The sequence below is a fragment of the Coenobita brevimanus genome, chromosome 101 (genome assembly GCF_032717465.1).
Source record: "Coenobita brevimanus isolate Jiangsu-jjx chromosome 101, ASM3271746v2, whole genome shotgun sequence".
NCBI classification, from domain to species: domain Eukaryota; kingdom Metazoa; phylum Arthropoda; class Malacostraca; order Decapoda; family Coenobitidae; genus Coenobita; species Coenobita brevimanus.
Window position 1 is genome coordinate 1611979 of NC_137054.1, and position 16882 is coordinate 1628860.

The 16882-nt window shown below is 39.4% G+C and overlaps 1 long non-coding RNA gene across 1 annotated transcript in view; it reads left to right on the forward strand.

Moving 5' to 3' along the window:
* The window catches only part of LOC145414851 (uncharacterized), a 23093-nt gene continuing 6211 nt past the window's right edge, over positions 1–16882 (forward strand). The window contains exons 1-2 of the long non-coding RNA XR_013899978.1: positions 1–58; positions 2096–2231. This is a non-coding gene — a long non-coding RNA (uncharacterized LOC145414851). The remainder of the gene's footprint in view (positions 59–2095; positions 2232–16882) is intronic.

Here is a 16882-nt window from a genome sequence, read left to right on the forward strand (position 1 = left end):
ATCACAGTGCAGAGGTGGATTGATGGAGGGGCGAAGGAAATCACAAATATTCACATTGGTAAGCTTGTTTCAGATATTCTGTTAATATGAGGAAAATTTTGGTAATACGTGGAGTTTGTGGAGGTGGAAGGAGAGGGAAAAATGGTGGGAGGTAGAGCAGGAAAGTGTTTAGTTTGGGTGAAGGTAATGCATATTTTTACAGATGTACAGTAGATATTCATAACTACTAAAATACGAAGCAGTTTTCCAAAGATGCCCTGCAGCACTCGGTGAAATATTTGTATCTATTTAAGAATGTAAGTACTTGGAATTCCCCAAAAAATGTTTTATATTTCTGTATTTTAAATATATATATTGGTTATGTTGAATTGGGCCAATTTAGAATTATTTTGTTTGTTTTTGCAGATAGTCATTTCTTCTGTTTTATTTCTGTTTAATTATGGATAAGGTTCAATTTTTTTTTTTTTTTTCACAGGTAATGCTATTTTTTCCCCATACATTTATTTTCTATTTTTATTACTTTATTTGTTGTAAATTTTGAGTTATTCAAATGAACATTGTCTCTGTCCACCCCATCCATCTCTTTCTGTCTCTGTCCACCCCATCCATCTCTCCTAGGTTATAGATTTCCAGTACAGTATTGTAAAAAAAATAAATAATGTAACCCATTCCAAAACTTCATTCAAGCTTCATAATACAGTATATGCATAGATTAGGTTAATTTCCAGTATTGTCTATAAAGAGCATTGTATAACCTAATCCAGTCCCAACCCATGACACATAGTGGGCCCCTGCCACAACACTTTCTGATTGGCTGGCGCCTTGCGAGGTTTTCATGGATGCCAGTTGACTCCCGTGTCTGAGCCAAGTGATATGCTTCACTGGCGGATATTGCATAAGACCGCTGGTTACCTCCTGTTTCCTTGCTGGATATTGCTTCGATAGAGCCGAGCATAAAGCGCCAGATATTGTGATGATCGATAGCTGAAAGTTTGCACTTGTTTCTTGGAAAGCCGCCATTAGGTGACCAAGGCCAACGCATGCAAGTATGTTGGAGCTTTTATGAACGATATACAAATACTGTACTACCACACCAGCCACTCTAATGGAGATATAATCTCTGTGAAAACCCTTTATTGTACAGAACTTTATATGGTGCCAGCAATTGTCTGAACATAAAAAAAAAAAAAAAGTTTCCAGGTAACAAGTCATGGTGCATATTGTGTTACTGTACTGTGCATGCAATAATTCATGCTGAAAAAAAGACATGTAATACAATAAAGGAGAGACATGCATTACAGTATAGTATTGCAGAGTAAAATATACAGCTCCAGTATAATGTTCTCACCATACTGTAGTAGTCAGTCTTGGTATATTTCATTGTGACTAGCATCATATTATAGTTTTAATCTCCTAAGAACTCTTGTAACTAGCGGATTCAAGTGCTGATTGCAAGAACCAATTTGTGACCAGCAGCATATTCTAGTGATAATCTACTAAGAACTTCTTTGACTAGCACCATATTCTAATAATAATCAATAATAAAATAAAATAATAATTCTGGTATTAATCTCATGCTAAAGCTCAACATTGCAGATGGGGAGATGGCTGATTTACACCTAGTTATAGTCCTATAAATAAAGTACAGTACTGGGTTTGGATTATGAGAGACTGTGTAGTTGGTCTGCTTTCATCTGAGGGAATTAGATCACTCATGCAACTTAAATACTTAGTGATGGTTGGATGAAATTTGATAAGTATTAGGCTAGATCTGAGGTAGAAATGAGTCTCCTTGGTTACTACTCAGATTTATCCTCCATTGACTTCATTTGAGGTAGGAATGAGTCAAATTTATCCTTCAGTCTGACTATATATAGATAGGAATGGATCTCTTTGGTTACTAGTCAAATTTATACACCACTCTGACTACAAATTTTGAGGTAGAAATGAGTATCTTTGGTTATTAATGAAATTTATCCTCTAGTCTGACTACATTTGATCATTAATTGAGCTGAAAGAGGTTAGGGATCTTTGTCAGACAAGATTAAACAAACCTTGGCCTGCAACCTATCTAATATTTGACGGTTCCTTACAGAGTGAAGCCATTCCAGACCCCGTCAACCCAAGACCCGACCCAAACCTCTAGCCAGTCCGTTGTGATCGAGCTCGGATGGGGTCACAAAAATAGGGGTATCATCTTGTGGGTGGATGGATTGGAGAAAATGATTAAGGTTAGTTCAGCTTATTTGGTGTGTGTGTGTGTGTGTGTGTGTGTGTGTGTGTGTGTGTGTGTGTGTGTCATTTTAGTTACCTTTATCATTTCTTTAATCCTGAAATACGAGAGGTGCAATTTTGGAAATATGGGGGATCTGTAAATATTGAGAGAGAAAAATTACTTTTGGTCATGTTTATTGAGTCCAAAAAAGTCAGATTATTTTCCTCTTAATTAATAGATTCATTGTTTATTATGTTTATCGTTTGTGTTTATTTTCATCAGCTGTGTGTATTGCAGTGGAATTTGTGTATTGTTATTGCAGTCTTTAGTATGGTTTATGTTTACACCTGATTTTATTATTGTGTATGATGTTCATTTTTCATTATGATGTGTAATTGTTTGTATTATTGCAGTATGTTTAGTACAGTTCTTTGTGTCATTGCATGTGTTTATTTTTTTATTACTGCAGGATCAGTGTTTGTTTATACTGCATGTTTTTGTTTTGTATGGAACTTTTTGACATCCATTCTTTCAGTTTTCATATTCTTCTTTCGGTTTTGATATTCTCATCTGCATTTTTTTTATAATTATTTTTGCATTTTGAAGTTATACATTGTGTTGAGATTTAGGTGATTGATTTGTGTGTGTGTGTGTGTGTGTGAATCTTTTCATTCAGAAGTGTTTTGATAATCAATGTATTTTGGGATTATTACAGTTTCTTATAGGCCTAGTTCACCAAAAATTTCATCATCATCATCTGGACCTCCTTTCCTGCCCAAGGGCAGGATGAGGAGTAGCAATGTCCAGCAAAACTTTAAGTTCATTATATATGTGAGTGAATGCAATTGTTTTCCATTTTTCTGGGCAGTTAAGGAAGAAGATATTTGTAGGCGCTAACATACAGAAATGACAGTGATTAGGTGGATGTGTAGTGCATCCTTGACTGCGAGGCCTGGGGAGGCTAGGATTGCAACTGAAGAGTTGAGAAGAAGGATAGGGCTGAAATGTGCAGCAGATTCTCAGATTTGGAAAACTTGAAATTTGATGACACCTCAGTTATTTACCACATTGCAATTTTCAACTACAAACTCGTGATTTTAGTGTGTCGAGGCTAGAGTTAAGGATTTGAAATGCATCTAGGGCCAGTGGGTTTATGCCCACAAACACAGTCTGGCTACTTAGAACCAAAAAATTACAGCCACCAATCAAAACATAAACATAGGTCGTCGTAAAAAAAATCATGGGACAAAAAAATGAGTGCCATTATTTAAATATTTAGGTACCAGATGTTGCCTAAAATTGAGATACTGTAGCTTGATAGAATAAGACTACCCCTCTGTGTCCTTCCCATAGCACCTTTTCATGACTAGCATCATATTGAGGTGGTAATCCATTGCCACAACGAGCATTCAAGATAGAGGGAGGTCAGGATAGAGTAAAAGTGATAACAAAATTTAGATAATGATGATGATGATAGACTACGTTGATTGGGTGACCCATTACTAAAAAGTACCGTACAGTATCCCCATTGAACCCGTTTTATAATTGACTCAGTATATCTATCTATCTATCTATTGCCAGACGCCTCAATCCCGTTTGGGGTGGCCACAAACAAATTGCCTCCATGATGCCCTGTCCCCCGCCATTTCACTACCCTGCTCCCAACTCACACCCCCCTCTCTCATATACCTCTCCACCCCATCCCTCCATTTCATCCTCGGCCTCCCCCTCCCTCTTCCTCCCTCCACCTCACTCACATACACTCTCTTCGTCAGTCTTTCACCCTCCATCCTCTCCACATGGCCAAACCACCTCAGTGTGTTCCTCATAACGCTTCCTATCACATCCACATCCACACCACAGCGCTCCTTTATATCCTCATTCGTCAGCCTGTCTCTCCATGTGACTCCACAGGCTCCTCTTAAATAACTCATTTCCACTGCTCTCACTCTTGACTTGTGTCTTTCCAACAACGTCCAAACTTCACTTCCGTACGTTAGAGTTGGTATCACAATACTGTCATGTAGTAACTTTTTCACTTCCATGCTCACTTCCCTGTTTCTTATCACTGCTTTCAAAGAACCAGCAACCTCTCCCCCCTGCTGCACCCTGTCAAGCACCCCACCCCCCAAACCTCCATCCCTACTCACCACACTACCCAAGTACTCAAATGCACTCACACCCTCCAATTCCCCACCATCCAACCCCGCCGCACATTCACCAACTTCACCTCAATATATGCTGAAGTTTTATGGAATAGATTTTTTTTTTTTTTTTTTTTTAAAGCCCATCTTATCTTAAAACAAGGGTGTGTTGTAGTTCACTAGCCCACATGAAGGCCACTCTGACTTGTATTCTTGCTGGTTAGGAAGCTCCCTAACAACTCTTCCTTAGCAATTTATTTTTGGATATGGCTGGTTAGTATCATTTTGTACATGATTTATGCAGAGTATTGTGATGTTGGAAGGATTATTATATAACACAGAAGAAAGGTTTAGTAAACAAAATAAAAACACAGGAAATGGTGTTAATTGATATTGGATGGATATATTTAACAGAAGAAGAAAGTAAGGTTTAATAAACAAAATGAAAACCAGGTTGAGTACATCACTTCCCGTCCAATCAGCAGTTAAGCAACATTGGGTCTGGTTAGTACTTGGATGGATGACCGCCTGGGAACACCAGATGCTGTTGGCATCCCTACGTGTCAAGTGGGGTTCGTGGAGGATTAGTGCCCCTCCCTGTAAAACAGTTAACTCTAAGCCCTTGGCCACCCCGTTTGGGATACATGGCGTATGGCAATGATGATGATGATGAAAACCAGGGAAAAGGTGTTAGGCAGTATTGGAATGATTTATTGAACACAGAAAAGGACAGCAACGTGTAACAAACAAAACACATCACGTAGGAAATGGTGTTGGGTGATATGGGAAGGATTTATTTAACACAAAAAAAGGACAGTAAGGTGTAATAAAATAAATCGCTTAGAAAAAGTGTTAGACGATATTGGAAGGATTTATTTAACAGAAAAGGACAGTAAGGTGTAATAGATGGTATTGGAAGGATTTATTTAACACAGAAAAGGATAGTAAGGTGTAATAGATGATATTGGAAGGATTTATTTAACACAGAAAAGGACAGTATGGTGTAATAATAAAAATAAGTCATGTAGGAAAAGGTGGTAGGTGATATTGGAAGGATTTATTTAACAGAAGAGGACATAAGGTGTAATAAAATAAATCACTTGGGAAAAGGTGTTAGGGAGCTTCCTTAGCTGATGAAAATACCAACATCAGTGTTGTGCTGGTGAGAGAGAGAGAGAGACAGAGACACAGACAGACAGACATAGGGGGGGATTTTTTTTTTTTGTATGGATAAGTCTTTGAAGTTCAAATACAGGGGAATTTTCAAATCTCACTGCAGGATCAGCTTACATTCTTGGAAAACTGACTGGATTAATGATCAAATGCTGGTATCATATCAGTTTTGTGAAAACAGTAATCATATATATATATATATATATATATATATATATATATATATTTTTTTTTTAGCAACTAAAACTAAATGAAAAATATGATCATGCATAAAACATGGTTCTTTTTTGGTTGACAGTAGCTACTATAAATAATATAATAGTGGTAGTCATATATAAAAAAAAAATTGCGCCTTTTAGGTGATCGTAGGTACTATAAATACAGAGTAATGGCAGTCTCATCTAAAAAGATCGTGATAGGTATCATAGACAGTAAATTAAAATGCAGTTGTAAATTGAGAAAAAAAAATGCAAATTTTTTTTTTTTTTTATTGTATAAATTTTGATCTTAAATGAGAGTAACTTGTATGTGACTGACTTACATATAGTATTTAAAAAAATATATATAAATAGTGACATTAAAAGATTTCAGTGGATGGAGGGGCATAATAAAAATGAAAGCAGTAGTATCACTCACATATAATTGACTGAAGTTTTTGGTGGGCAGTCAAAATTGTATGGTGATTATTGGAAGGTTTTATTAATGTATTATTACACACACACACACACACACACACACACACACACACACACACCGCTCACTGGTGCAGTGGTAACGTTCCCGCTTGCCAACTGGTGGACGGGAGTTCGCGTCTCGCTCAGGTTGCGAAAAGTTTCACTGACAAAGTGGGTGGTTACTGTCCCCCTTGAGCAAGGGGACGGGGGTGTGCGTGTGTGAAGGTCACAGCCTTGCCCTTAGATCGGACTATATGAGCTTTCAGTTCCCTTCCGGGAGGGTAAAAGCTGACAATCACGACCATCAAGTGATCCTGACCGACCCGGTGAATTACACACACACACACACAAGTTGGAAGGATGAGGTGGAGAGGTGAGTGAGGGAGGTATATACCGGAGAGAGAGCAGCCTGATAGTAGAGGAGAGTATTAAGTGGAGGCAGGTGGTTTTTGGCTGGCCCTTCTGGGAATAAGGATATAACTGTAAGCAGACAGACTGGGTAGTGATAAATAGATCTTAAATTTATAGATACATTATGAATGATGTCAATTGATAAACAATATTGATAGATATTGATATATTACCTTTACTGGAAGCAAAATAATATTACTGTACCAGAATTATTGTAGACAGACCTTAACCTCATACATTGGTAGTTGAATACAGTAGCTATTGATAGATAGGTAGATAGATATACAGTTTTGATAATTTGATACTACTTTAACTGGAGGTAAAATTACTGTAATACAGCACATTATTAACTTCTGAAAGCAGTTCTCGTCACTGATTAAGCCTGCCTCTCTCTCTCTCTCTCTCTCTCTCCAACTTATTATTTTCTTATCTAATTGCGGTGGTTTGGTAGAGAAGTTAGACAGGTGTGTTGTGTTCTTGTCCACGGGTTATAAATATTTTGCACCATGATCATAGTCGTCGTCATCATCATCTCCATCCGCATCATTGTCAGTGTCACTTTTGTTACTTTGTCATCTTCAGCCTCATCACTTTTTTGTTGGCATAATCTTCATCATCTGTGTCTCTGTCATCATCATCATCATCATTGTCATCGTCGTCATCATCATCATTATTATTCATCAATAGTCAAATATTACTGTTAGATTCTACTCGTATGTGTATCTCAAATCACATACCTTAAAGCATTAGCCATTTAAACTATTCCATTCAGCTTTTGTACATCGTTTATAGAGCATGTTGGAGTGTAGATTATGATGAGGAGGGGTAGAGTGAGATGGTTTGTGATGAGGAGAGGTAGATTGAGATGGTTTGGACTTGTGGAGAGGTTAGAGGATGGCAGTTGAGTGTAGAAAGTGAGATGGTGGGGTTGTGAGGCAGACCAAAAAAGACCTAGGACGAGGTCATGGAGTGTGACCTCAGGGATAAGGGACTGAATAGGGAGGCTGACAGAGACTGAGCAGTGTTGAGAGCCTCCATTAGGTGACAAAGGCCAACACATGTATGTTGGAGCCTTTATAAATGATACAAAATGATAAACGAAACTGTGATGTGAACGTTAATTGTGAAATAACCAACACTACGATCATCCATTCATTTTCATGAAATTATCCAATGGTACAATTTAGACAAGTAGAATGTAACGTCAGGTAAAGTTTTGGGGCCCTACAAGGAGTTTTTAGTCATACAGTATTATTAAATTAGTGCTTTGAGGAACCTTAGTTGGGTTTTAATTATTTGCAGATTCCTTCTTTCCCTCCTTATCCTTCTGTCTATAGCTGACTCAGCACTGAACCACAAGCCAATTGGTTTCCCTTACACCAGGAAACCATTTACTATGCTGGGTGGTAACCATATACTGTAATCAAACTATGACGTCTGGTGGTTTAGTGGGTAATTAACCCTTGGCGTCCCGTCGACGTTCTTTAACATCCACACGTTTTGTCACTGCCAATCCTGTCGACATACATAAATGCGAAAAAATTGCAAGGTCCCTAATTTGCACAATTTTCAATTTTCGCGAGTGATTTTTGGTACGTATACACGTGACACCTTCCTCTACAAGATGCCAGGCAGGGACAATGCCTTACCCAGCATGACCTCCTCCCCCCCCCTGCATGCCATTGTCTCAGCAATTCACCTGTTATCAGTGACCTGGCCAGTAAAGCCATGTCATGCCATGGTATGAAATTCAGGGCCAGAGTGATTCTCCAATCAATGACAATGTGGAGGACAAACTTTACATAGCATTAGAGGAAGAAACAGTTAGAAATGATGATCAGGTAATATGGCAAAAAAAGGTCAGGTATTAGTGAGTGAAACAATGCTTATAATGCCTGTATTACTGCTTGAAAACCAATATACAGTAACCCCTCCAATATCCGGATCAATAGAGCCATAGGCAGGTCCGGATAGTGGTCCTGTCCGGATATTGGGCCCCAGCTTATGGACTTGTACTTATGGACCCTAACTCTGAAAAACACCTATACAACTCCCTCTGGACTTGCATTGCACCTATTTAAGACCCAAATCACACCAATAAGGGACATAAAAGACTGAAATAAATGCAAAAGAACCATAAAATGAGGTTTTAGAGGTGAGTTTATACAATATTAAACATTCTGGGTACTTACAAGTCCCTTGCTCTTGGACTGGTTTGAACCGCCAGTTTGCAGTCCACAGTTAATCCTCTGCACTCTAAATTCTAATTTCTTAACACTGCACAACACTGTAAATTCCCGTGTGTTTTAGTGGCAAGGTATTGCAGTTTATTCACTGTTTATTCACAAAAAACAAGCACCTGTGGCTTGCACTGTTATGAGTATCTGCTCTCCATCGGAGTTAAGCTGTGACTGTTGATGTTGGTGGGGTAACAGAGTTGCCAGATCGCAACAGCCACATTACCAATCTCCTCAACTTTCATTGTCAAATATAACTTTTCATTACCAAATTCGTAAAGCTAGCATATATTCTTCACATTATATATACAAGTGGAAATACATGTAATCACTCTACTTATAACTAACACCATGTTGATTATTTTCACACTATGTAGGGTAGCAGATTAATCAGAGAGAGCAAACAATCCACCATCTCCATCCTGTGTATCCTCATACATGTGAAAAATCCATTTGGTAATGCATTATTCTAATTCATTACCAAACGAATTTTTCATTACCAAATTGGCCCACACTTGGTAATGAAAAATACCAAATGGCAACCTGACAGGGGAGGGGGGAGGGGGAGGAAGGAAGGGGTGAAGGGACCATGGTGTAACAGCTGTTTGGCGCCAGGCGGGAATTTCAAATTATGGGAGGGAAAAAAAGTCAGATTTTTTTCGAATTTTTTGCGGTTTTTGGCCCATTTGGGGAATATTGGATCCCAGGAGGATTATGTCCGGTTAGTGGGGATGTTCGGATATTGGGCGTTCGGATATTAGAGGGATTACTGTACTCTTGTACTACATATAAATTCGTACCAAGTAAATAAATAAATACTGTTTATGAGTGGTGTGAAATAGTTATCCTCCCATAGAACTCGTTTTCTTTGGTGCCAGCCTGATAGAAAACCCCGAAAGGTAAGGAGGTACTCCTACCTGTATCGAGTACTTTAAACCTCAGGTGAGCGATTTCTCTATGAATTTTCGATGTTTCTCACCAAAAGCGAAGATTTTAGCCAAAAAAAAAAAATTTCCTAAAATGGTCGGGATTGGGGGGAGTCAGTGGTGAAAAAGTGGTCGGGATGGGGTGGGTTAAGGCGCTCCAACTGGATTGAGGCTGTGTAGGTTTAAATCCAAGGGGTGTTTGGGGTTTATTGCTCATATAATGCCACTCAAGGATGTGTGAGAATGGTCACTCATCTTAAATGCCAGGACCAACTTGCCTAGCCCTAGGCTCCTACGCTTCAAATGGGGCAGCTCAAAATTAGATGTATGTATGTGTGTATGTATGATGCAGATTTTCTCTGTACTTTTATGCTGGTGTCTTTTTCCTTGGCACTTGGAAAAAATGAGGGATTACTGTATATGAAGTAAGAAAATCTGTTGATGTTAAAGATGTGTGTGCTAAGTACGGTGAAGTGGAGAGTGGATTTAGGTAGGGTGGTATAGTTCAATTTATCTTCATCTGACAGAACTGAATCACCCCCAAAACTCAGATACTAAGCAGTGGCTGTGTAATGTTAAGTGACCCATATTTATGAGGCAGGAATGAGTATCCTTGGTTACTAGTCAGATTTACCCCTCCAATCTGATAATACCTGGCCATTAACTAAGCTGAAAAAGGTGTACAGATTTCTGTTAGGGTAGAACATCTGTACTACAGTACTTGCAACTCCATACTAATCTTAACATAAACCCAGTGGACTGCAGGCTGACCTTTTGCAATCCACCATCTTTGTTTGGGGGATAGGGAGGGGACTGAGGCATATTTGTATGACTGGGCAGCTCCACCTCCTTGTCATATCAGTGCCGCCACATGAAAGCATCCCTCTACTTATGAGGAGTAGACTGTAGCACCAGTCGAACAGGGCAGTACTCCCGAGGTTGATGGCAAGCTGGTGATAGGGAGAGCTGGAGCTCCCGTTTCACCAGCCCTCAGGACTTGATCCTGACCATCTCCCTTTTCTGAACATTTTCAGTGCATTCATTTACACAGAGAATAGGCCAGCATGCTTTCATAATACCTCTACCTTCAACTGTCTACACCACACTACATGCGCATAACATATCACATCTTCTATTCTCATCTTTAGTAATGGCCACTGCAATCTTACTATCAAATGAGGTGGTACCTCAGATTGCCACCACCGGCAGGGTAGGGCTGGAGGCACAGGGTCCTCCCGGTCGCCATCAAGCGACTGTGCCGGCAGCGACTGTTGCTATTTCCGGGAATGCTCGTCGGCGAAGAGGTGACGGTGCGGCCATATTCTTTACCAACATCCGCGGCCTTACCACAAATATAAACTCGGTTCATTTTTTCCTTCAGTCCATATCCCCTTTGGCCCTTTTCCTCACAGAACCACAAATCTCACCCTCTACCGATATATCTCCATTTTGTTTTCCCGGTTACCATCTCCTTACAAACTTTCATAACAAGGGCGGCACCTGTTGTTATATCAAATCCCAATATGCAGTTGACACTAACTTCACTTCATCCAGTTTTGATTACTCATTATATAAATTAAATTGCCAAAACATTACCAAATATATCTGTGTAGATTATCGTTCCCCCAATGCTTCTTCGGAACCCAGTGTATTTGATTCCATATCCACTCAGTTGAGTAACCTTGCCCTTGCCAATGAAATTACCATTTTGGGTGATTTTAACATACACAATGTTGAATGGTTATTGCATTCTGCCCGGACTGACGACGCTGGTTTAGAATGCGAGCTGTTTGCGGAATCGTTTAATCTCACCCAGTTGGTAAAGCAACCAACCAGAATACCTGATAATCCTGACCATAATGCCCGTCTCTTGGATTTATTCTTGACAAATAATCCAGATCAATACAGGATAGAGGTACTGTGACCACTTGGATCCTCTGACCACAATCTCATCAAAGCCTCATTAGTTAACCCTCCTACACCTCCCCATTCTGAACCTGTCAGGGTGACCCAATGGCACTTTGACAGGGCAGACTGGGATGGATTTAGAAATTATCTTGCTGATGTTCCATGGCAGTCTTTCTTCTCTAGTGATCCCAATTCTACCCAGTCCCACATTTGCGACTTAATACTAGCTGGTATGGATTTATTCATACCAAGTCAACAATTCACTAAAAGATCAAACTCTCCAAAATGGTTTGATGGCAGTTGTGCCAGAGCAACAGCCCAAAAGTCATTAGCATATAACTCTTACTTAAAATCAAAAACATCTGAATCACTCTCCCAATTTAAAATTGCTAGAAATCATGCAAAAGCTGTATTAAATCTATCTAAATCAAACTTTCTTCAAAAGCAAGCATCAAAACTACCTAACAACCCTAATGACAATAGAATATTCTGGTCAACTCTTAATTCTTTCAATAATAACTTTAACAAGTCATCTTCCATTCCCCCACTAAAATCTTCGGACGGCAATATTACAAATGACCCACGTGGGAAAGCAGATATCTTTGCTAGTACCTTTGCCAGAAACTCTACCGTAGATGATGCCAGCCAGAATGTCTCAGTACTGGAACTTGATTCTCCCGAAATTGCCCCACTTAAAATACAGACAAGATACGTAAAATCCATCCGAGACAATTTACCTACCAACAAAGCTCCAGGCCCAGATGGAATTCCGCCAATTGTTTTGAAAAAATGTTCCCCTGAACTTGCCTCTGTCCTAGCTAAATTATTCAGACTATGCATACGTACTTCTTTATTCCCAAATTCATGGAAAGAAGCCAATATCCACCCAGTTCCGAAGAAAGGAAGTTCGTCTGACCCCTCCAATTACAGACCAATAGCTGTCACATCTTCTCTTGGTAAGGTATTTGAAACTTTAATTAATAAGCATATTGTTAAACATTTTGAATCCAACAACTTAATTAGTGATAGACAATACGGTTTTCGCCACGAAAGATCCACCATTGACATACTCAATCTCTTAACTCATACCATCCATCAATCAATTGAGCTTTTTGGAGAAACTCATGCAGTAGCTCTTGATATCTCTAAAGCTTTCGACAGAGTATGGCACCATTCCCTGCTGTCCAAACTCCCTTGCTATGGACTAACGTCTTTTGTTCCTTTGATTTCTTCTTATCTTAGTGACAGGAAAATAAGAGTAAAAGTAGATGATGTATATTCGAATTTCCACTCAATTAACGCCGGCGTGCCGCAGGGATCAGCTCTGGCGCCAACCCTATTTCTGGTTCATATTAATGATCTCTTATCTGTCACTCACAATCCCATTCACTCATATGCAGATGACTCACTACATAGTTCATTCACACTCAGACATCCATTTACAAAGTCTAATATCTCTACCTCTCAACTCAGTACAGCCATCTCCATAAATCAAGATCTATCTACAATCAGTGAATGGGGACAATAAACCTTGTCTCTTTTAATGCTAGTAAAACTAAATATATACAGTTTACTAATAGACAGATATTGCCAGATTCGTACATTACCTTCAGTGCTACTAATATTCCCATCTCCAAAAGTATTGAAATTCTTGGTGTCTCACTTAACATTGCCCTCAGCTGGACCTCTCACGTCAGATCACTTGCTAAAACCGCCTCAAAGAAACTTGGATTATTGTACAGAGTCCGTAACTTCTTCGCCGATGAGCAGTTAGCTATAATTTATGAGTCATGTGCGCTCTCAGCTTGAATATTGCTCACCCTTGTGGAATGGTTGTGGAGAGGTTGCATTAAGACAACTAGACAAAATTCAGAATAAAGCTGTTAGAATCATTAACAACCCTGCCATTACATATAAACTACCTCCCCTGCAAGTAAGAAGGAATGTTGCCTCCCTTGCATTATTTTACAGATATTTTTTTGGCAAATGCTCAGACGAAGTTGCGTCCATGGTGCCACCTATCCATGCCATCCCTCGTGCTACACGGCATCTGGTAGCGCTCATGACTGGAATGTCACTCAACCATATTGCAGAACTTCTGCCTATCAGAATTCTTTCATTCCCCGAGCTGCATCTCTCTGGAACTCGCTTCCCCAGAGTTGTTTTCCTCCAAATTTCAACCCACAACTGTTCAAGTCTAACTGTAACAGATATTTTATGAACAGAGGACACCAGTAATGTGGTGTATGGATTATTTTTTTTTTTACCCATTTGTTTTTCCTTCCTCCGTTGTTATTTATATTTATAAAAAAAAAAAAAAAAAAAAAAAACATAGGGTGATAAAGGTGTATGTGAGATTGAAGCTTAGAAAAGATAAAATTTTATTCCCTAACTTGGTAGGGATATTCGTACATTTGCAGCTTATTTCCCTTAGTTCATTGCCAGAATAAGACAATACTGTGGTTCTGCATCCTCTCCATAGCACTTCTTTATGACTGGCACCATATTCTAGTCTCTTGGTAATTGATAGAGTGGAAAGATTTAGGAAATGGAGAGATAGTATGGGGCACAAAGGCTTAAGTGTAAATGCAAATAAAACAAAAAAATGTTGGTATCTAGGGCTGGTGGCAGTGCTGTCAAAGAAGAGGGAGAGTGGCCATGTGCAATTTGTCGCAAGGGCATGGGAAGCAATTCCATCTTGTGCAGTGTTTGTGATAAGTGGTTGCATAAGAGGTGTAGTGGTATTAGAGGTAGGCTGCGAGATAATGCTGATTTCCTGTGTATGGAGTGTTGGGGAGAGTAGGTGGAAATTGTCAGGCGTGAAAGGATAGAACTTGCTGGTGAGTCTCTTGAGTGTGTGGAAGAATGTTGTTATTTGGGAGACATGTTCTGTGCTGGAGGTGGGACTGGAGCTAGCTCTGTGGCTGGAGTGAGGAGTGGTTAGAAGTTCAGGGAGCTGTTGCCTCTCCTGACATTGAGAGGGCTCTCCCTCAGTGCTATGGTCTCTTTGTATGTAGCATGTGTTAGGAATATAATGCTGTATGGTAGTGAGACCTGGGCAGTAAAGGAAGAGGATATCCGCAGGGTCAGATGTACAGAAATGACAGTGATGAGGTGGATGTGCAGTGCATCCCTGAATGTTAGGCCTGGGGGGACTAGGTTTACTATGGAAGAGTTGAGGGGTAGGATGGGACTGGAGTGTATTGGTGTTGTGATGAGGAGAGGTAGATTGAGATGGTTTGGGCATGTGGAGAGGATGGGAATGATAATTGGGTGCAGAAAATAAGAATTGTTAATGTAGGGGGTAGGATTGTGAGAGGTAGACTGAAAAAGACTTGGGATGATGTCGTTGAGTGTGACCTAGGGGATAAGGGACTGAATAGGGAAGCTGTCAGAGATCGAACAGCATGGAGAGCCACCATTACCTGACCAAGGCTGACACATGCAAGCATGTTGGAGCCTTCAAAATGAAACAAATCTGGTGGAGAATTTTGTACTCTCTCTCTCTCTCGTACAGGTAGCTTAGTGACAGTGTAAGTTGATACTATGACTCAGTCCTTTCCATTGCACTTCATCATGATTAGTACTATATTCTAGTGTTAATCTTATGTTATAGAACTACATATAAGATGAAGAGATGGCAGTTTTGTTCCTGGTTAAAGGATCAAAGTAAAGTAGACCAAGAAAAACAGGTGTATAGAGATGGTTAATCAAGATTGCGAAGAAGCCTAGGAGATGACAAGGACTCTTATTCTTGTCGACACTCCCTGACACCTCTTCCATGGCGATTAATTTTTTTATATAGCCAATTAAGAGTTTTGTACAGTAAAAGTCTTCTCATTCAGCATCTGGTCTTACGGTATTTGCGGTCTTTTGGTGGTTTTCATAAATAATCCCATTATGAAAGTTCACTGCTCTTCCGGCACATATGCCGAGCCGATTGGCCATTTTGGAGCTGTTGGTGCTAGATTTAGTGCTTTTCATAACAATTAGCATCAATAAATGTTAGATTTTCTTCAGTATCTGGCGTGTTTTGAAGTCCAATTTTGCACGAAAGTTTGAACAGTTCACCTATAGCTTAGCGCATCTTAAAGTTGAGCTTAGTACTTTTGAAGATTTCTGCCTACCAACACTGCATGCGCTGTCAAGTACTTTTGAAGATTTCTGCCTACCAACACTGCATGCGCTGTCAGCCATTATGACTTGTGAATGTCTGGCTCTGTGAGCAGGACCTTTCAGAAGATTGGAAACTGTTGTGTTATTTTACAGTCATCCTCGTTCTCTTGTTGTGCTTTGGCCTCTACTAGTGGAAAGCCCACTGGTGTTGTGAAAAAACACACCTATATGGTGCTGACCATCACCTAGAAGATTGAATTATTGACAAACTTGGAGGCTGGTGTTCCTAGGAAAAAGATAATGGAAGATTTCGGTCTGAGTTCCTCCATTATATATGACCTTAAGAAACAGATGACCGATTTAGTGCTTAGGGTTGACCAGTAATACTTAATAGACACAGTGATTGCATTGGGGTGACCAACCATGATTGCTGGAAACTTTTTGGCAGGTTTTCCCGGTCATTCGGCAGTTTCTGCTCTTTCGGTACCTGCTTGGTCCTGAAGATGCTGAATGAGAGGACTTTCACTGTATGTTGTTTTTGAAGAGTATGATGATAATGGAAGGATTTATGAAACACAGAATAAGAAGTTGTAAAAAAAAAATAAACAATTAAAGTTATAAGGAAAGGTGTTGGGGAGATGTGAGCCTGTCAGGGTTATGTGAAACTTTACAAACCCTAGTTATTAGGTAGGAATGAGTTTCCTTGGCTACTGATTTATTATACCCTACAATCTTAACTACACTTGACCATTAATCAAGGTTAAAGGGGTTAGAGATTGTTGTCAGGTAAATGTATCATAGATGTTAAATGCTTGCTCCACAACAAATTTCATGCAACAATTTAATACTCAATTTTTGGATTTGACCAGTCCCTTCAGTAAAAGTAAACAGACTAGTAACCTAGGAGACTCATTCCAACTCATAATTAAGCATTAAATTCTAGTTACCATTAAAAATGAAATTGTAAGAGTGAACCAGTGCCATTAGATGTAAACTATAGAAGGCAACTATGAAGGTAAATAACTGTACAGTAGAGAGTAATCCCAGATATCTTCATTTTAGATAGATAGATTTTATG